We start from the raw sequence: 23,043 nt of genomic DNA, 5'->3' as shown, positions 1-23,043 counted from the left end.
AAAGAAAGATTTTAAGAGCCAGGGATGAGAGATGACTCCAAGGAAATAGTATCTTCTAGATACAACCAGGACTATGTATGTATGAACACACAGAGAGTGTGAAAGCACACACAGGACCTACATAAGTTCAAGTCGGACAAAATTGAATCACTATATCTTGGAAAACTGATTTTCTTTTCCCATCAGGAATCAATTGCAAATACTTTCATGTTTAGAGGTGGAGCATGGGAAAAACTGTGCCCTCATACTTGATGGGGCAGTAGTCTAAAATCACTACAGATCTTGAACGGGACTCTTCAGGAATGGTTTTATAGATGCAGTCATGAACTCTGTTCTCATGTGCCCAAAAATATAATATTCCCAAAGATATAATATTAAAGTTCCTACAAACATGAACTTGGGAATAATAAAAATGTATTTACAGTTTATCATGTAATGCTTTGATGTACTGAAAAATGATACATAAATAAATATATTCATTAGGTCATAATTAGAACAATCTTCAGTGGGTACATGAATGAAAACATAACTCCTCCCTGCTCAGTGTACATCAAGAGCCAATAGTTTTCCAGGTATTTGTAGAGCCCTATGTGTATACCCTCATCATTTTTATTGGTATCATATAACAAGTTGTGACATAGTTATATGACCAGGTCACCATATAACAATTCCACATCCTTCTAGTGTCACAATTTACTTTCTCTCTTCAGAAAAATCTCAGCATGGTGCAGGAATTGTTTAGCCAAATATCTATGAGCCATTTCACCAGACTGAAGTCACAAATATTGGGCTTCAGTTCAGCTCTAACATGTAACTTCATTCTTCTCTCTGGTGTCTGTCAAGCATTTCTTCTCCCAGATCACTATGTGCTGTCCATGCTTCTTTGTGTCTTCTACCTTCTTTCAGTTGTTTTATATACTGAACTTGAGAAGGACTAAAGGTGCCTCCTCTGCTCCATAGTTTTATCATCTCTCTACCTACCATACCCAAAACCTGAGGTCAAATGTACTATGTAACATACTCACCATCTAAGACATCAAAACCTCGTGTAGAATGGACACAGAAGCATTGATAATGCTCATGAGAATACCCCTGTGGCCTCTTTGTGGTGTCTGCTACCTGGTTGTTTCCTTGCTACCTAGGATTTTTACACATAGAGCCGTCTAAGGGCCCCTCTCTGCTCATCAGTATCTAAATAACTTTAAATAATAGATGTTCCTATTCATAAAGAAAAATGCAAAGATCTTTTAAAGCATATATATATATGTATATATATATAAATAATATCAAATATAAACTGTCACATTATAGTAATTTGTAAAGAAAATATGTTAAGCTGATTGGTAATTTTATCTGATAACAAAATAATTTAATAATTATTAATTATTAATTATTAATAATAATTGTATCTTATAATCTGTAGTTCCTACACATCCCCCCAGACTGCTTACACTCCAAATGGACATTAGTTATGTAACTTCAAGAAGCACACAGTATGGAAGATGGTGTTTTCTTTAAGAAATCGGTATTTTCTTAATATGAGTCGTACTGGTTTCTTAACATTCAGTGATCAACCAATTCTCAGTTAGAACAGTGCCTGTTCCAACTGTTCAGTATAATATGACCTGTATTTTCAAACTCAATGGTCTGAAGTGTAAGACAAGATAGAGGTAATAAATGGTGTAGCAGCTAAGATCAAAACTGGAGTGTAGACATAATAACAGCAGTTCCGAAATGTGGGAATCTGCATCCGACCAGAGTGTGCAGATGCCATGAAGGAATGAACTTTGAAAGTGAGAGCTCTATGGGTACAAATTCTTCAAGTCCTTAGGGCCATAGAAACTCCAGAGAGGCATTGTAACTGAAGAACCCACACTTTCCAAATAGAAAGTTTCAAAATCTCTACCTAGGAGTCCTTGGCAGGAACCTGGGAGATGAATCTGTGATATCACCGTGAACTATTTTCTTAGAGTCAAAATTTTACCGAATGATGAGTTAAGATAAACAGGGACACACACACACACACACACACACACACACACACACACACACACACGACTGTGTAGTAGACTGTACAAGCTGCACAGGTATGTGAGGCTATTGATGACAAACTTCATAGACAGGTCTCATTTGTTTCCAACCACTTTAACTGCTACCATCACATGACTGCTACTCTATCACATTCCCTTTTCTGTGTATTAAAGAATTTTGCGATAAGTAGGAAGGAATCCTATTCTGCTAAAGAAATAAAATTCGCATCAAATACGTTATTGTAATCATTATTTGAATGAATAAAATCAAAACTGAGGATATCAAGCTTCCTGATGATATACTTAGGGTCCTATGATATACTTCCTGATTGAATACTTAGGGTCTGAGCAGGACTCATAAAAGAAGGCAGACAACAATGTTTCTAAGTATCTATGATTATGAACAGGGATTTGGATAGCATATATTTCTGGAAAGATCAGACACAAATAAGACATGATTTAGAAAAACATATGGAATAGATACAGACAAGATATATGTATAGAGGATTGCTCTTAAAGCAAGTAACAGCAACCAGGTTATCTGTGCTCCTGCTGTGAGATAAAGTAAGTTTTGGAATAAGGTCAATCCTATGACATGGTTGTTGTAACCTTAGACTCATAGCTTCAGAGGCTAGAAATAGAAAGATGGGCAACGCCTTCATATGACTGGGCCAATCAGCTTCCCATTGAGGATAGGAATAAGGACCCGCCACTCCCAGAGGAGGTATAGACAGTGAAAAGTTACAGTGAGAAGAGTCCCAGTTTTCAGTGGTAAAAACCACTGGTGCATTACCTCCACTCAACTGACTAACTCTCCATTCATGAAGACAACCCTAATGAAATTCAATAGACCATAAATCGAAATAAAATAATAAAATAAAACAGAATTAAAAGAATAGGAGAATAAAAGAGACCCTGGGGAAGAAGAAAATACTTATGGGAGGGTAAGGGACTTAAGAGTAGATAATGGGGGTCTTGATCAAATAATATTATATATGTTTAAAATTTTAAGAGACTAAGTGAAAAATATCACTCTTAGGAGCGCCAAGAACATATTGGATCTTAAACTTGATTTTTTTTCTGGCATAAAAGGTAGAGTTAAATCTGGAAATGTGTCATCCTTACACTAACTGGCAACCACATAGCTCGGTAGCTTCCTTTTGCTGCTGAGCCTCCCAGTGGGGTAAGGTAGAAACACACTTAATTGAGCCAGGCCCACTTCTAAGTCTGCAGTAGTTTCGTAGAAGCAGAGGAAGAATGGGGTTGTTCAGATTTATATCTATATCTAGAGAAGAAATTTCAGCCTTTTCATTTAAACATTCTAGAAAATTCCAGGTTGGGCTAGTGTTAATAGAATTGCTCCAGAGGATATCAAGTAGGTAACAATATGGCTCTAGGTTGCAGTGATATTACCTTAGAAATCTTATATTCTTCCTTGGTACCACTTTCTCTCTTTCTGGAGTAGGTAATAATTCTGCTTAACCTAAAAATACACTGTGAGCTAAAATTATGTCTCCCCAAATTCAACTAGATAAGCTCAGTACTTGTGCTATGTAGTACATACATAATGAAGGCCACAACCACGAATTTTATAGACAATATTTAATTTTCTGGAAAATGCATTAAACATTTAACACAGGACAGTAAAATTTACTTAATAATGTGGAGTAGATCCAGAATAGATATTTTAAATACATAAATAATATAACTATTATGAGAGAGATATTTTATTTTAGTTTCCACACTATTTTACATACATAGACCATCTTAACTCAGGCTAAACACATTAGTGGGGTGTGATTCCTACTGAACACCAATAGCTAGCATATTGGCAGAGCACCTCTAGCCTGTGAGACTTGAGCCCGTACATCAGAGTAATGTCCCCAGGGCATTTTTGAGATAATCAAAGGCCAAAACTGCCAAGTCGTTTGCCAGAATTCACACTACAGGGCAAGAATCAGAGCCAACACTTGACCAAGTCTCTGAAGTCTAATCAAGTTCTTTTCAGCATAACCCATAGCACAGCCAAATCTAGGCTCTCTGCGTTCTTCCTTCAAAGGCCTCCACACTATTGATCTCCATTTTTGGCTGACCCATCCTTCTCAGCTTCCAACTGCCTTACTCACAGGTTATCACCAATAACCTCCCAGTACATGCACTGGCTTTAGCTTTCTCTTCAAGCTAGTCCCACAAAATCTGACTTCAGCTCAGCTCTAAGGCAATAGTTCAGTCCTTTCCAAGTAGACTGTACATGAGAACAATTTTCAGAACCATAGACATTGAAAACAAAGTGTGAGATTTTAACGTAAGCCATCCAACTAATTTCAGTTCTTTCTGTTCCTTATCTCATGTCCCATCTTGCATCAGCATGGCCCTTATGCTACCAACAATGAACCCAAATCAATATACATTGCTACGTAAAGTCCCTTTACATTAGGCTCAGTCTTGGTGTTACATGGTTTAATGGGTTTGGGAAATGCATAAAAATTCCATGAAGCTGCTATGACAGTGTCATGCAAAACAAATTTCTTTGTCCTAAATAACCCTCATTTTCCACAACACTGACAAACACCAATCTTTTCACTGCTTAGTTCTATCTCTTCCTAAATAGTACATAGCTACAGATATACAATATGTGTACTTTTTACAATGTATTTGTAATGATAAGTGCGTTCAATATTCTTTCATCCATTATCATGCTTTGATGGCTTATACATTTCTTATTTCCATTCTCTGAATATGTCTCAACTTGCTTATCCATTTATTTATTGAAAGGTAACGAGTGCTCTCATGATTTGACAAGTACATGTTTTGTGTGAGAATATTTGTGTGGGTATTTATATGTGTTCATCTTCATGTTCATGCTTGTCTGAGTGTGTATGTCTGTGTAAATCTGCGTCATTGCATAATTGACCTCAGGTTAATTGGATGTTCCTTGGGTGCCATCAGCATTGTTTTTAGTGATAAGGACTCTCATTGCTCTGGTACTTGCTCTACAGGATGGGCTGGCTAATCAGCAAACCCCAAAGACTTGTGAGGAGTCCATTTGAATGATTAATGAATCAAGTTCTTCAATAACTGAATACAATCTTCATCATATGCAAAACTATCTAATCCTTCAAAATTTGTTAATCATATTTTAGACATTGGCTTTTTGAGGCATTCTACTATGTATGTATATGTATTTGTGTATATAATTACATATAATAATTATATATATTGTATATGTGTGTGTGCATATTTTTGAGTCAATTTGACAATTTCCATAAAACCATCCCTTTGGTAGTTTTTATTGAAATTGCATTCATCAATCTATCAACTAAAAACAAAATTGAAATCTTACAAATATAGTCTCACCTGACTCATGTACAAGATATGGCTCTCCAATTACTTAACATTTTTTTTAAGTTTTTGTCAGGTGTATTTTGCAGTTTTCAGCTTATATACATACCCTTTCTATGTTTTATCAAATTTGTCTAGCATTTCACACTTCCCAAATAGTTTTGTTTTTCATTTCAATTCCTGGGTGTTTGTTGTTAGTATATAGAAATTTAATTAATGTTTTTTCTGAAAATTTAACAAACTCATTTATTAATTAATTAGCTTTGGTTATTAGAAGATTGTACCACCATTTCTATTTAAATAATAGTTTTCTCTAAGAATAAAGACAAAGTAGCCTTTTTCCTTGTCAATTTTGATAACTATTTCCTGTGTCTTTTTTTTTTTTTTTTTTCTTTTTTTTAGAGCTGGGGACCGAACCCAGGGCCTTGCGCTTACTAGGCAAGCGCTCTTCCACTGAGCCAAATCCCCAACCCTCCTGTGTCTTTTTACATTGGTTAAAACTCTCTGGTATAGAGTGCAGTGGATAAACTAAAAATAGTCATCATTTCATCTTGCTTTTGCCCTGATATTACACTGAAGTCATCTGACCCTGTCGGCATGACACAAGCTATTGATTTTGTTACTGTTGATTATCAAACTGAGAAAATGAACTTCTGATCCTAGTTACAAACATATTTTTGAAACAAATATAAATATGTGCTTCACTTTATTGACAATATTATGGTTTTATCTTTAGTGCACAAATATAAGGGGTCATATTGATCTCTGAACATTACAATAACCCTTCATATTTTATATAAATGCATTTGGCCATTATGTATTTAACTTAGGAGACCATTGATAAAAAAAAGTTTGCCTATTATTGCTTGTCCCTAACAGCTGTCTATAGTACCCAAATTATTTTGTTTTTGTAACCAAACCAGTTTCCCAAAAATATTAGTCTGCGGTTCTTTTATCTTGTAATTCTCTGCACTTGGATATCAAGTCAAGCCCACTACACAGATTTGGTATGATTATTTTTTGTATGCAATTTTTCAGGCAGATGTCCACATAATTCTTATCATTCCTGACATCATTTAGTGATGGGACACTTCAGTGGTAGTATTTTCTATCAGGGAAGGTTTTTCATTATAAATTTGATTTATTTAATTGATAAAGGATTATTCCTGTTAACCAATGTTTTGAATAAACTTTAGAAATTTGTATCTATTGGAATTTTTATTACATTATATTGTGAAAATAACAAAACTATAAACACATTATTGTCTTATTTTATTACTAACAACTAAAGTCTTCCTGAGTTTTGTCCTCTGGCAAGGTGTAATACTTTGTATAGATTGGCCCAGGGAGGTGCACTATGAGAAGGTGTGGCCCTGTTGGAGTAGCTGTGTCACTGTATCCAGCTGCCTGAAATAAGTCTTCCTCTAGCAACTTTCCAATTAAGATGTTGACCTCTCAGCTCCTCCTGTACCATGCCTGCCTGAATGCTGCCATGCTCTTGCCTTGAATGGCTGAACCGGTAAGCCAGCCCCAATTAAATGTTGTCCTTATAAGAGTTGCCTTGGTCATGGTGTCTGCTCACAAGAGTAAAACCCTAACTAAGACAGCAGGGCTTGTTAAGAACCAGGTTTGTCTCATACTCTCCATTATTTATCTGATATCAATTTCTTGGCTTATACTCCAATCTTTACTGCTTATTTTTTGATACTTTGGGGTTGCATTTGTTCTTTTTGTTCCCAAGTGGAAACCTAGATCTTCTATTTGAGTTTTTTCTTCTATGCAGCAAGCTTCTAACCATATAAATGCACCCCTTATGTGCTGCCTAAGCCTTATCCAGTGAATTTTTATGCATTCTTTTTTATTTTGATCCAACTCAAAGTACATTTATTCTTTAGTGTTTTTATTACATTTAATTACATTTATCTATTTTTATACCCTACATGCGTGTGTGTGTGTGTGTGTGTGTGTGTGTGTGTGTGTGTGTGTGTGTGTGTAAAGAAGAGACCATCAAGAGCAAATTTCTCTTTTCAGCATGTGGTTTCCGGGGACTGAATTCAGGTCCTAAGACTTGAGAGCAAGCACTTTACCTGTGGAGTCATGCTGGCCCAAACCTTCTTTTCAATTTTATTCTTTCTTTGATTCATACATTATTTAGAAATATCTAATTTCCAAATATTTAATGATTTTTGGTACCTTCCAGTCATTGATATTTAATTCCGTTGTGGAAACACCTCTTATAGTTTATTACTTTTAAAAGTGGCCATGGTTCACTGGGTAAAATATGTGTTATGCAAGCATGAGAACTGGAGTTCAGATTATCAGCACTCACCTAAGAGCTGGAAATTGTAGCATGGAACTATAACTGTGGTACTGGGACTCTGGAGACAGGTCCATCCCCAGGGCTCACTGAGCAAGAAATGTGGTCAAAATGACAGCCCCAGGTCCAAGGGGTGCCCAAGTCTCAAAAGCAAAATGAAAAACAATAGATTAAGAATCCTAACATCAAACTGTGGTCTCCACACATGCATGCCTTGTTGAATACACACACACACACACACACACACACACACACACACACTATTTTAAACTTCTGAGATGCAAGTCTCTGTGTATTCCTTAAAACCCACTTTAATATTAAAACCTAGGCAAAAAAAAATCTTTCCAAATTCTGTCAGATGAAATTTATAACTTTTTCTGATGACAGGAAAACCACTTTTGTTCCATGTACTCATTCGAGCCTTTATCGTCTAGGGCTGTAGGTTGCAGTTAAAGGGTTCTAGTTTGTCTCTTCCCCTGGGCTCCGAGGCCAAGGTCTAGGCTGACATTCTGTGAGAAAGGTCTCCAAAGTGCCTGGATAGGTCAGTTTCCTAAGGGAGTGAATGAATCCATTTAAGTCTAAATTAAGAGCCCCTTAATGTAGAGTTCTCACTGTCTCATCCTGCAGTTCCCGGCATGATTTAGCCACCGAGCACAAAGAGAAGATATGACTATAGGAAAAGGGTGTGACTAGGTTTCTTTGTGTGAGCAGCAGGAACCACAGACATGAAGCAGGCCCCCCTCAGGTATGGCAGGATGCCTGGTTTATATCCAGATTGACTTTGGGTCTGTAAGAGCTGGGTTAGTGGTTACAGGGGCCAGGCTAGGGCCTTACCTGTGCAGATGGTAACCAGGCTCACTCTGAGTGAGTGAGGCAGACAGAAAGCAGAGCCATGCAGGTGCTTCCCACTCCAGCTGTGGGGAACCTCTGCCTGGACACAGGAAATAGGACTGCACCAAGTCGGGGCCTGCTAGTGCACAGCAGTCTTTGCACATGTGTGTGCTCAGTGAGATGGGGGAGGAAGATGACTGGCGGAAGGATAACTTGATCTGGATCCACCAGCTAAAGAGAAATAGCAGATTATTCATTTCCATCTCTAGCTAATCTTAAACTGTCTGGTCTACAGTTTTTCACCTTCATTGAGGTCATTCTGTATCTATGGGTGACTAATACCATCATAGCAATGTACACTTCACAGAATCTCATCATGCTAAATAAAAGAGGTCTATCTCACATAACATCACATGCTCCTTGAGAAAGATTTGTATATGAGTGTGTGTTTGTATATATGTATTTGTTTGTTTTTGGCTTGTAAGTGTATGTTGTATATATGTATGGTATATATTGTAAGATCTATGTGTGTGTTTATGGCATATATATATATATAGTGTGTATGTTATATGCATGCTGTGTATGTTTTTATGGCTTATGTATGAATGTTGTATATGTGATGTATGTTATGTGCATGCTGTGTATGTGTGTGTGTGTGTGTGTGTGTTTTATAGATCGTGTTTGTGGAATATTGTATACATATTGTGTGTGTGTACATTACATGCACATGTTAGGGCAGGTACATATTCCTTTGCATCCAAGTAGGGTTAGGGAATATTGGGTGTCACTCTCAGACTTTTTGCCTGGAGACCAGGTCCCTCACTGAACTAGAAACTTTCCATTGGATATGCTTGGCTGATCAGCAAATGCCCAGGACCCACTTGTCCCTACTCCCCCCAATATTGATGCTACATGCATGCCCAGACACGTGAGGATTTGTATGTGAGTTCTGAGTATTAGAGTTTGGGCTCTCATTTCATGAAGCCCCTTCTTCAACCTTCAGGAAACAACTTTTTAAGAAGAGATAAGTATCAAAGGACTGTACAATTTAGACATCATCTAGAACATGGGTTAAATATTCTGTGACTTTCGCAGGCCCACCCAGAGTGGTCCAGTATAACTCAGTGTTGAGTTATTATAATCAGTCATTTCAATTACTCAGTATTACACACACACACACACACACACACACACACACACACACACACACACACACACATATATGATTCTGAAGGCAGAGGCTACTGGAACTTTAAAAATGGATCACTTCCTTACCCCTTGGATAATCTTCAATTTATGCAGTTTAGATGTCCTCAGAAATGAATGGCCTGACTCAGAAGGAATAGACTTCTGTAGGCCTCTCTTGGTCTTTCTTTGATTATTTTTAGACATATTCCTCCCATCCTAAAATACCATTCTGTACATACCAGAAAATATTTCAAACTGTTGTATGCTCCAATCCCTAAGTTTTGAATTAGAATGTGAAATGTTCCAACAGACTCTTTCAGAAAAGTTTGCCCACCTGCCTTTACTACATCACCGAAGAGACTGGATTTCATCTAGGTCTGGACACTTTGAGTTCTCCACCTCTCAGATTAGTTTGAACTAATTAAACTCAAACTTTTCCACAAGAACCTGTTAACCATTTGCCCTGGATGCTTAGAGACACAATGAATAAAGGGCACACTCTATGTTTGTGCCTCCATCATCCATGTCTCCCAAGAAACTAGTGGGATCCTTTAGCTACTATGACTAGAGATAGATATGTAGGTCAACTGTCTGGTCGGTGGCTCATGCTGGTGACCCACACTCTGACGCAGAGATTGTTACTTCCTTCCTTAGATGTCACAGGCTGAACCTGTTGATTCCATGGGACCACAGCTCCCCCATCATGTTTCAGGTTTTAGGAGAGCACAAGGAGAACACATCTGCTGTCCAACTAGTACTAAAGTGAGCCCTGGGTTTGGAAATTATCCCAAGCCAAGAGTGTGGACTTGCAGTGTACCTGAAAGGGCAGCTGTTCATTTGCATAGAAACAGCTCACTCTGAGTTCTGAAATGTGAGGGAAGCAAGTGTGTTTCCTTTGACATTAGCAAACCAACTTCCTATCATTCAAGGTGCTAACCCCAAACTTGGTGCATTTTGTGTCAGTCATTCCTGAAGGAACTGGTTGCTTCCTTGGGCTGGTGTTTCATTTTTGCTGCTTTACCATGGACATTGTTATCTACATGTGTAATGATTTCCCATACAGAAGAAATCACCTGGAAAACAACTAATAAAGAGCCTTCCTAAAGCAAGTCCTTCCAGATGTGGGTTTAATTTACCTATTCATTCATCAAATATTCTTTGTGTTTTTGCCCTGCACCCATCACTGCTAAATATCGAGGTTACTTCTCTGCAGAGTCACATACTGAATTGCCAGATGAGTTTTTTCTGATGGTTTACAGAGGCTATAAGTGGATTCTTAGACATCTGGAGAGGAAAAGAGAGAACTATGAGAGGCAGATGCCATCCTCAGCACAAACTAGGCTCAAATCACCAACTTTGCTAGCTGCGAATGTTAGAAAAATTGCTTAATATTCTCAAGCTCTATTTTCTGGATTCAAAATCATTGCAGTGAGCTCTTTGAATGATTAAATTAGATCATCTGTATAAAACAGAGAACAGTTGCTAACACCTGATCAGTCCTCAATAAATGCAACTTGCCTACTGATTTTATCATTATTGCTCTCCGGCACAGAGGCTGTCAACTGCACAAACACCAGAAGATCTGTGTTAAAGACAGTGTAGATGGGGCAGACAGTAGTTTCCTACTGAGATTATAGGAATGGCCTGAGTTCTATATTCTGGGAGCTGTCAACCTAACTCGATGTGTTATAAAACCTACTTCACGTCAGTCGCTGGAAGGGAAATTCTATCCAAGTTATCACTTTATGAGGTGTATGGCAGAAGCAGGGCTGGGAACAGTCAAGACCCTTATCTGGTTGTCAGCCTTGGCAATGCCCCTTTCTCTGTCTCCCTCTCACTCTGCACTCCCGACTTAGAACAGAGGGGATTCCGTGTCCTCGTGTCACTGGAATAGCTGTCTCTGTATTCTGGATGGGCGCCAATTGTAAATGGGATCTTTGTGTTCTCCAGCTAATACAGCATCAATTGGCATGTACAAGTATCTGGGCTTTTGTTTAAATGTTGAGGAATGTGTTGGAAGAGTATGCTCTCAGACATGTAGGCAAAGTCAAGAAAACAAGTGCTGCCGGGTCAATGGAACAATGGTGAAGAACCTGGGAGGTTGTGCAGGTTCACGAAAATGTCGTGCATACATTTATTCAACAGAGTTTTGGTTGGAGATATGAAATCTTCAAAGAAAGAGCTATTAGTACATAGTCTCAACAGGTATCCTTTGTTATCAGTTAGTTCAATATTCAAATCGCCTTTGAGCCTTTCTCTTCAGTCACATATCTAAACAAGAACAAATTAAAGGGACAAAGAGGTGTGGTTAGAGACCTCGTCAGTCTGCAGAGGATCCTGGAAATCCCTTACACCAAGAATCCTCTAAGTTCACATTTCATAATCATACAAATTGTTCACAAAAGATGTCAGTATATAATCATCCATGCATTTATCTAGAACAGACTGTTCTCTAGCATTATAATCCCTATATCCATGCCTTAGGAGATGCAGGAATTTCTAAACTTAGCTTCATGATCTCTGCAACCCAATACCCAAATATACTAAAACAATGCACCAAAATATTCATAAATTAAAATATTATCTCATTCTACTTTACATGACTCTGTAGGCCAAGAATAACTGATACTGTTGCTGTTTTTCATGTATTAGGGAAGTCCCATTATTGGCTCTTTATGACATAAATGAGAGTCTATCCTATAGACACTTCTCTTTTAAACTTCCATCTTTTAATGAAGCCAACACTACTCCCTGCTTTCTCTCATTTAGTTTTGAGTGCTTACTGATCATGTGTAAGTCCATTGACTAAGGATCCTTTGAGGGTAGTTGGAAAGAACCGAGAAGAAAAATCCACCCCTGTGTTCCTGGGAAGAAAGTGAGGAATAAAGCTGTAAAGGCTTTTCTGCCTCAGTAGGCTGGGATGTGTGTCAACATTCTGAGAGAGGCGCCAACCAATAGCACCATCCGTTCAGCCCTGGACTTTTTTCATAAGTAGGACTCTAAGAGGTTGACTAGGGGAGAGTTGAATTAAGACTGAAGACCTGAGTGTAACAGGTCATTCCTTATAAGTTATACTCAAGATGTTGAGAACATAATACCTGTCAGAGACAATGTAAAGGAAGAAGGATTTGTTTTTGGCTCATGCGTTCAGGTGGTCCAGTCCATTATAGGAGAAAAGGCATGACAGACCATTTCACTTCACAATATTCTCTTCTCTTTCCTTTTCATCCTAGTCAGGCCCACAGTCCTCAGAAAAATGCCACTCACACTCAGAGTGTGTCCTCTCCCTCAGTTAATACCACAGAAGTGCCCAGATATGTATCTGAATCTCCTAAGTGATTCTAAATCCAGGCACATTTACAATAAATATTTACTATTAAGTATCCCAACATAGAACTAACAGATTGTCACCTTTGATTAAAATTTCTTTTGGATTCATCACTATAATGTTCTACTATATGAGTTAGAAGCTATTGGCCTTCCACAAAATGTATTTGAAACTTCAAACTGTCTGGGGACACAAGGTTGACTGTAAACACTTCACGTTATGTTTACATGATCGCTATTTTATCACATATAAGCCTGCCCTCTGACTCTAGAGTGCTCTATGCCTAGGCATCCCTTCATCTTCATCTTGTACCTGCCTTATTGCGGTGGGCACCTCAGCTGTAACTGAATCTATGTTTTGAGATTAAGAGATACGCCTCTCCTTGTTTATAACAGGACCTAGACTATGTGTCAAATTTCCCCTAGTCAGAAACAACAGGGACCTTGAGCAAAGCTAGATTAAAGTCTGTATCTCGGAATTTCTTGCAGGTGTGTTGGAAGGCTTTGTGAAACATGGCTACCAACTTGGTTCCATTCTGTTTATCTGTGTCTAATGATGTCAAAACAATCTGTTAGTTCAGCTCGAAGATATTAGCCGGTTCACTGGGGAAGCTCATCTACTGTTGAACAGTAACCGCAAAGACAAAACCAAATAAACTAGAAGCTTGCCTGTCCATCCATACTCTCTCCCCTACCCACAGCCAACTCCAGAACATTTGGTATTCAGTGCTCCATGACTGCTAGAAGTCAGAGATACCTTGAGGCATGGGGACTAAACATAATAGAGTTATTGCTCTTGGGAATGTGATTTGTGTTACTGCTCACGGTGTGACCTGAAACTCCTTGAATGTTAATATCTCTGTTACGGATCTCTGGTTGGATAAGGAAAATCATATCAGTAATTATTCGATCATTTGCAATGATATGTATTTGCTCATTACCTTCACGTCTATCTCCAAAGCATGACTTGATCCTCTAAACATTCCCCCATCTCACCCATTCCCTTAGAACTACTGCTATATGTGTTAATCATACAACACAGTGAAGGAATTACCCCCTTCTTGAGCTGTATTCCATAATCCCATACCCCAGACCCCCAGAAGCTCTGACTGACTTTTCCTGACAGATACATTTCTTCCAGAAACCAGTTGATTGAATGTCTACTCTACTTGTATCACTCTTGGGGTGAGAGATACTGAGTGGACACTGCACAGAACTTAGCAAATTATATTTTAATAAACATGTTTTACATGTGAAAGTAATTTCCTGACTGTGGATGCTTTCATTTTGAATATATCCTTCAGCTGGAGAGGTGCCTTTGAGACAGTGGAAAAACAACAGAGATGCATAAGTGCCTTAGAGGAGTCCTGGTGCAATAAGACCAGGGCGCTATGTATTTTTTTAAGTATGCATGATATCATTCTTAGACTGCAGAGTGTTCCTTATGGCTGCCAAGACCAAAAGCAGTTTTAGCTATTTTTTTTTTAGTAATCAAAAAGAAGAAAAATATCTACTTTTACTTTCTTTGTTTTTGCCAACTATCGTTGGTTGACAATTTTATCTTTACAGACATTTTAAGTAATAGCATACTTGAGTGAGTCTGATAGTCCCTAATTGCACAGCTGTACATTATGAGGAATGAGTCTCCATTCAGGTGACATTTCCCAGCAACTATGCTCTATAAAAGTTGTTTTCAATAGCAGGGTCTATTCAAGAGCTGTGACTACCAAAGCCATTGGTTTCTGACCCAGGTTGTAATATGAGATATGAAATACCCTGCTTCAAATCTACAAAAGTAAGTTAATTACCCCCATAATAGTTATGCCACTCTTTCTTCGGTTGTTACATCTTCCCCGGCAGGTCAGTATTAGGGCATCCGGGATCCAGTGCTAGGTAAAACAATTGATGTCACTTCTCTCCTAGCAGCCTTCAGAGTAACCTGGGGAACCGGGAAAGCTAGTCAGCAGAGAGGAAGTTTCCCATTATTTTGAGATTAATTTCCCTGTGTTATACAGTCAAAATGTGTCATGTCTTCAGAAACAGGGTCTTATCAAGTGGTTATTGTGGGTAACCAACAGAAGTACAATATCCTGTGCTGTTTTGGAGATCTTTTGGTTATGATACTGATCAAGAATTCATGAAGAAGTAACCATGCTTGTACTGTGATTCTCATCTAATCTCATCTTCTTGTAGTGACATGGTCCACACATTCAAGACAATTCATTAAAATGATATTTTAAACTTTTTTATTGGATATTTTTTATTTGCATTTTAAATGTTATCCCATTTCCTTGTTTCCCCACCAGAAACCCCCTATCCCATGCCCACTTCCTCCTGCTTCTATGAGGGTGCTCCCTTACACCCCGACCCACTCCCTCCCACCTTCCCGCCCTGACATTCTCCTATGCTGGGGCAACAAACCTTGACAGGACCAAGGGTCTCTCTCCATTGATGCCCAACAAGGCCATCCTCTGCTACATATGCAGCCAGAGCCATAGGTCCATCTCTGTGTGCTCTTGGGATGATAGTTTAGTCCCTGAGAGCGGGCCTGGGGGTTGGGGAGGGTCTGGTAGGTGAATATTGTTGTTCTGTTGCAAACCCCTTCAGTTACTTCAGTCCTTTCTCTAACTCCTCCATTGGGGACACAGTTCTCAGTTCAATGGTTGACTGCAAGCATCCACGTATGTATTTATCAGACTCTGGCAGAGCCTCTCAGGAGACAGCTATATCAGGCTCCTGTCAACATGCACTTCTTGGCCTCTACAATATTGTCAGGGTTTGGTGTCTGTATATAGGATGGATCCCCTAGGTGAGGCAGTCTCTATTCTACACTTTGTCTCCATGCTTCCTCCTGTGAATATTTTTGTTCCCCCTTCTAGAAAGGTCTGAAGCATCCACATTTCAATCTTCCTTCTTGAGCTTCAGGTGGTTTGTGAACTGTATCTTGGGTATTCTGAGCGTTCAGGCTAATAGCTGCTTATCAGTGAGTGTATACCACGTGTGTCTTTTTGTGACTGGGTTACCTCACTCAGGATGATATTTTCTAGTTCCAGCTATTTGCCTAAGAATTTCATGAAGTCATTGCTTTTAATAGCTGAGTAATATTCCATTGTGTAAATGTACCACATTTTCTGTATCCATTCCTCTATTGAAGGACAGAGGTTCTGGCTATCATACATAAAGCTACTATGAACACAGTGGAGCATGTGTCCTTGTTACATGTTGGAGCATCTTTCGGGTATACGCCCAAGTAGCATACTACCTAGTGCGTTTCCAAGAGGCCTTTCACCCACCCTTCCCTCCTCTCCCCCATCTCTCTGCCTCCTTCCTTCTCTCCCCCATCCCCCTGCCTCCACTCTCTTTAACCACCATTACTCACTTTTCTCATTTCCCATGTGTTTACTATCCTTCCACTTCTCTTTTATTTTCAGAAATTATTTTCAAGATTATAATTTAATTATAACATTTCTCTCTCCCCCTTTTCAATCCCAACTCCTCCCATTATCTTTCTGCTCTTCTTAAAATTCATGTCATCTTTTTTCAGTGTTATTGCATTTTGCATGCATATATATTGAGAGAGCGTGTATGTGCATATGCATATAAATCCATGCAATATATCATTATATATTTTATAAAAACATTATATGTGTGTGTGTATTTTAAATTTGGCTGTGAGAAAGTAGGCTTACATATTGTTTTCCACACTCCTTTTTCATATTTACCTGCTATTGTCATTTTGCTAAACAGCCATGCCACCAAACTACTTATGCTTGTATTGTATTGTCAAATATTTATGCTTGTTCTCATAGATCTTTGCTGCCCTCAGTCTTTGACAATGGGAAGCAGTCAGTGGAGAGATAAATAACTGGTCAAACTTCGGAGAATACAAGTTTCAATGTTCAGCTGTAAATGAGAGATCTATATTAATCCTACTGCCATGAAAGTTCAGGGACACCTTGTGAAAGAGTGAGCAGAAAGAGCACAAGATGGGAAGGAACACTTTGGAATGCTGTCTTCTGGCCATGACATAGCTAATGCAATCAGGACCTCACAGAACTCATGGTTGCCTACATGAGACCTATACAAGAGGAATCTAGACACACTCCAAAATACATGAGGCACGTGATCTGCAGCGCTGACCACTTACTGAGGAACTAGATAGTTGCTACGTGATGGTGAATAATTATTTATTGAAGATGTAGTAACTGGTAGATTTTGAATGTTCCAATGGATAGTCCAGGCATGGGCACATATGGGTACCACTAATTGGTTTAATGAGTTATTTTTCAAAGAAAAGGAAAGGGGAAAGAAAGAAAGAAGAGAGACAAACAGAGACAGTGACAGAGAGAGACAGAGAGAGAATTTTAAAAGGGGAACCTTGAGAGTTTAGAGAGAGAAATGATGGCTATCTACGATCCTACTTCATTATATGCATTTGCAATTTCTCAAAAATAAAGAGAAAATTCTATAACCAGGTATTTTTGAAATTTTGAGTAAAAGAACAGTTTTCATGCTGATAAATGACATGGAATCTTTTGTCTTAGTCTAAGTGACATTTTCCAGTTGCCATTAGTATTAGATTTACTTGTGCAGCAGACAATGAAGTGCTCGAGTATTTTACATTAAAAATAATTTTTCTTCCTCATTTCTTCAATATAAGGGTGATGTTTTTACCTCTCTAGATTATACGATATAGCAGTGATTCTCATCTTGTGACTCGTGACCTCTTTGGCAAACCTCAGTCTCCAAAACTATTTACATTCTGATTCATAATAGCAGCAGAACTTCAGTTATAAAGGAGCAACAAAAATAATACTAGGATTGTTAATCACTACAACATGAGGAACTTTATTAAAGGGCCGCAGCATTAGGCAGGTTGACCACCACTCCTCTACAGCCAGAGCTGTGATAATGAAAGCAAAACTGCCCAAGTGTGTGAGCTACTGGACCCTGTGGGGTGAGGCCCAGGCTCATGACAGCTTGCTAGATTTATGACTCAGGGCTGAACCTTGTAATGGTGAAATTTATTAACCATCTCTGCTTATCAGGAAGGATCAGGTGAGTTCATTCTTCCAAGAAAACAGGAAGCAGCTCAATAAGGAGACCTGCCCTTTGAGCAATCTTCCAAGCACCTAGCAATGGTGAAAAGGCCCAGAGCCTTAAAGGTGTGTGTGTGTGTGTGTGTGTGTGTGTGTGTGTGTGTGTGTGTGTGTGTGTACTCTGACACAACCTCATTTATAAAGTCTTGATTAAGACACTTCCCCATTCTGAGCTTCAGTTCTTTGTTCTCAACATGGCAAGAAGCCTTCTAGAGAAGACAGTATGTTAAAATCATGCCTAGTACAGTTTATCTATTTTAAATGCACAGCAGTAACAAACTAAATATAAAATGAGCTATCCCAAAAGACACAGCTGTGCCCAGAAACACAAGCATGCTATGGTCTTCTTACCAATTTGCTGTTTTATTCAATCTTGTATAGTTGTAAGAGCCAAATATAATGGATGACTGAAAAAAAAAACTATGTCTTCCAGACATAGCAGAGCTGTGGTTCATTTGAACTCTCAGCTGTTGTGGCAACAAGCACAAGACCTGGGCATGTTCGTGCCAGACAAAATCTCAGCATGGAGACATAGAGTAGGCATAAAATTCTACCCCTAACTGAGGAGCTACTGGAAAGTCATAAGTGCTAGGAAAAGGAGAGTTTTATTTAATGTTGTAGCCACTGGTAGGTCAATTATATTCCAGAGAAACACCACATATCTAAGAGTATATGCGTATCACAAATTGGATTCAATGGGTTCCAAACAAAAAGAAAACACAACGTTGGATGGGTAAGGGAGGTGTGTGTGCATTTGGCAGTATATTTTATGGCCTCACAGAGACTGAGACAACAATCAGGGAGCCTGTATTATCTAAGCTAGGTCCTCTGTATATATGTTATTGTTGCTTAGCTTGGTGTTCTTGTGGGGCTCCTAACAGTTGGAATAGGGGTATCTCCGTCTCTTGTCTGCTTTTAGATTGTTTTGATGTGAGGGTTTGTACCTAGTCTTATTATGACTTGGATGCCCTGTTTGATTGATATTCCTGAGAAGGCTGCTATTTCTCTGAAGGAGCTGCTCTTTTTCTGGGGGGAGGGCAGACAAAAAGGGGGACTAGGAAGAGTAGAGGGAATGGAACATGAGGTTAGAGTGTAATTGATGAGCAAAGAATAAATAAATAAATTAATTAATTAATAAGAAAAATAAAATGCTCAAAGAACTGACAAGAATTATTTTTAAAACTTATACATGAGCCTACACACAATTGTTTGTGTAGAAAATGAAAAAAGCAGCATCAAAGGCAACAATAAGACCTAGATGATACATAAGATGCCACCCTCATGCTCATTCACACAAAGGTAGAAGGGTCACATGTTAGAGTTTATGAACTCTTCTCTACACTCAGCATCATGCCCACTACTCCAGGCTGATACCTGACTTTACAAGGCTGTAAAATAAACTGCTCTATTTTCATTACCCAGAGTCTCCAGGACTCGTTTTATGAAGTGATGGTTCTCACCGTAGTAATAGAGAAGAATGCACACTTGAATTTAGGTCCAAGATTGTGGAACCAAGTCCCCACTATAAACATCAAGTGGAAATCCCCTCAAGCTTCTAAAAGAAGTGGAGGAGAGACAGTATAAAGGATGTCAATGCTTTATTCTTTGTTCTTCCTCAGAAGACCTTGCCCTGGGATAAAGGAATTAACCAAAGGCTGTTATTTTAGGATTTGATCAGAGCTAGCGAAATTCTAAGAATGGAAATATGATTTCTAACTGACTCTGGCTCTCCTCCACCACGTGTAAGGAGAGGAAACATTGAAACATTGCATTCAGAGTCTAACGGCACAGCTCACACCACTGATTGTTAATCATAGACCCTTTATGTTTTCCTGCCCACAACCTCTTCCTACCACATTACTCTAGCTCCTTTTCTAAAGTTCATTTTATCAAGTGCATCATGCCTAGCTTTACAAGGAAAACTTATAAAACATAAGAAAAGAGTCAAAGTGAACATCAAAGGACCTGGAAGGGACACTGAAATTATCTAATTAGAAATTTGAAGTAATCGTCTGTAATGGATTAGGGCTTTTAAAATACAAACAGCCTCTGCTCCCTCCCTGGTGCCTGCATTTCTTGTAGACAGGAGACATTTTGAGTTGAAAGTTTTGTGCATGGGTTGGTGTCTCTATCACTGCACTGGATTTCCTGTCAGGATACAAAAGGTAGCCTCTTCAGGTTCCATATTCTCAGTAAAGTGACTCACAGATAAGGTCACCCCCATTGATTCATGAGTGCTTCCCTTTCCCCAGATCTCCATCTCCTCCTGGAAATGCTCCCCCTACCTCCTTACGCCAGTCAGTTGCAGATTTTCATTCATTTTCCTGGTCATCTAGCCACCTCTCCTGCCCTTCTGCACACCTGATCCTGAAACCCTCATTTCTCTCCCCCATCCCTCTCCAGCCTAGTTCCCTCTCTCCATCTTTATTTTATGACTCTTTTATTTCCCCTTCTAAGTGAGATTCAAGTTTCCTCACTTGGACCTTCCTTCTTGCTTAGCTTCTTTGGATCTATAATGTAACATGGCAACTTGAGCTTCATGTGAGTCCCGAACAACTGGACTAGGAGCCATCCCAAAAGCTGTTGCCTGTACTTGAATATGTCCACTTGCTGGGCTGCCTTGTCTGGCCTCAGTGGTAGAGGAAGTGCCTAGACTTGCAGAGACTTGATGTGCTAGAGTCGGGGGTGGGAGTTTGCGGGGGCGGGAGATATCCAGGAGGATCCCCATCTGTTCAGAAGAGAAGGGAAGGGGAGATGGGGGAAGGATTGTGGGATTATGGGAGGGGATTACTGGGAGGAAATGAGTAATGGGAAATTATAAAAACCATAAATGCTAGAAATTAAAGGTACTATAACATCAATGAAGAATACATTGATAGGACTGATAATGTATCTAGTTAACAGATAATACCAGAAAGAGAGAGAAAGAGAGATGGAGAGAGAGAGAGAGAGAGAGCGAGAGAGAGAGAGAGAGAGAGAGAGGTGGAGAGAGAGAGAGACAGAGACAGAGAGACACAGAGAGAGAGAGATGGAGAGAGAATATATCATTGAGCTTAAAGGTATCACAGTAGAAAATATCCAAAAATTATATTTTCCAGTTCTATCCATTTGCCTATGAATTTCAAAAAGTCATTGTTTTTGTTAGCTGAATAGTATTCCATTGTGTAGATGTTCCACATTTTCTGTATCCATTCCTCTGTTGAAGGGCATCTGGGTTCTTTCCAGCTTCTGGTTATTATAAATAAGGCTGCTATGAACATAGTGGAGTATGTGTCTTTGTGTGAGGTAACCCAATCACAGAAAAACACACATGGTATGCACTCACTGATAAGTGGATATTAGCCCAGATGCTCGAATTACCCTAAATGCACAGAACACATAAAACTCAAGAAGGATGACCAAAATGTGAATGCTTCATTCCTTCTTTAAAAGGGGAACAAGAATACCCTTGGGAGGGAAGAGAGAGGCAAAGTTTAGAACAGAAGTTGAAGGAATGCCCATGCAGAGCCTGCTGCACATGTGGCCCATACATATACAGCCACCAAATTAGATAAGGTGGATGAAGCAAAGAAGTGCAGGCTGACAGGAACTGGATGTATATCTCTCCAGAGAGGCACAGCCAGAATACAGCAAATACATAGGCAAATGCCAGCAGCAAACCACTGAACTGAGAACGGGACCCCTGTTGAAGGAATCAGAGAAAGGATTGAAAGAGCTTGAAGGTGCTTGAGACCCCATATGAACAACAATGCCAAGCAACCAGAGCTTCCAGGGACTAAGCCACTACCCAAAGACTATACATGGACTGACCCTGGACTCTGACCTCATAGGTAGCAATGAATAGCCTAGTAAGAGCACCAGTGGAAGGGGAAGCCCTGGGTCCTGCCAAGACTGAACCCCCAGTGAATGTGATTGTTGGGGGAGGGCAGTAATGGGGGGAGGATGGGGAGGGGAACACCCATATAGAGAGGGAGGGGGAAGAGCTAGAGGGATGTTGGCCCAGAAACCAGGAAAGGGAATAACAATTGAAATATAAATAAGAAATACCCAAGTTAATAAAGATGGAGAAAAAAAGAAAATATCCAAAAATGAAAAGTAAAAATTACAAATATTTAAAAGAAAGGAGAAAATATTCAAGGAGTGTATGACAACTATAAAAATGGGACATGTGTAGCAATATGTACAAAGCAGCATAAAAGTCCCAAAAGACTTCCATCAAATGACTAAGGAATTCATTTAAATTAATGACAGACAAAAGGCATTAAAAAGAGGAAGGAGAAGGGAGAACACAAGGAAGATGATGGACAGGGAGAAAGAAAAGGAGGGAAAAGAAGAGGAGGACTCAGCTAAATATAACTTTAAATAAGAGAAAATTAATGAGAACAAACCAGCAACAAACAGACAGAAATACAGTATTGATTGTGGGGAAATGAAAAGAATGTATGATTGCTTTTTGAAAACCATACCAAAGGACAGTGAAGTGAAGTAGTTAAAGTATTGAGAAATAATACCAGCAACCTAGAATTCTACACTCTGAGAAATTAAAGAAAGATAAAAACTTTCCCACACAAGCAGACATTGCAAAAGAAAATTATCAGGCCATGTATTGCCAAAAATTTTGAAATTCTTTAGATAGTCACAGAAAATCTTCATTTTTAAAAAGGAACACTAAATATGGACTTGTGTATTGCTTTTAAAAAGCTGTTTCTATTCATTACTTATCTAACAGATACTTTGTTCAAATTAGCAGCAACATTATATCTAATTATATATGCTCGATCATATGCAAATATGTGTGAGAATGTATGTGTTTTTAATATAAGTAATATGAATTATAACTATACAAGTGATTAAAGGAAAAATAACATTATTTTGTTGTTATTAGGTACTCACTTCCTGTAAAGAGGTA

Source organism: Rattus rattus, chromosome 7, assembly GCF_011064425.1.
Source record: "Rattus rattus isolate New Zealand chromosome 7, Rrattus_CSIRO_v1, whole genome shotgun sequence".
Classification (NCBI taxonomy): domain Eukaryota; kingdom Metazoa; phylum Chordata; class Mammalia; order Rodentia; family Muridae; genus Rattus; species Rattus rattus.
This window is presented reverse-complemented; position numbering follows the sequence as displayed.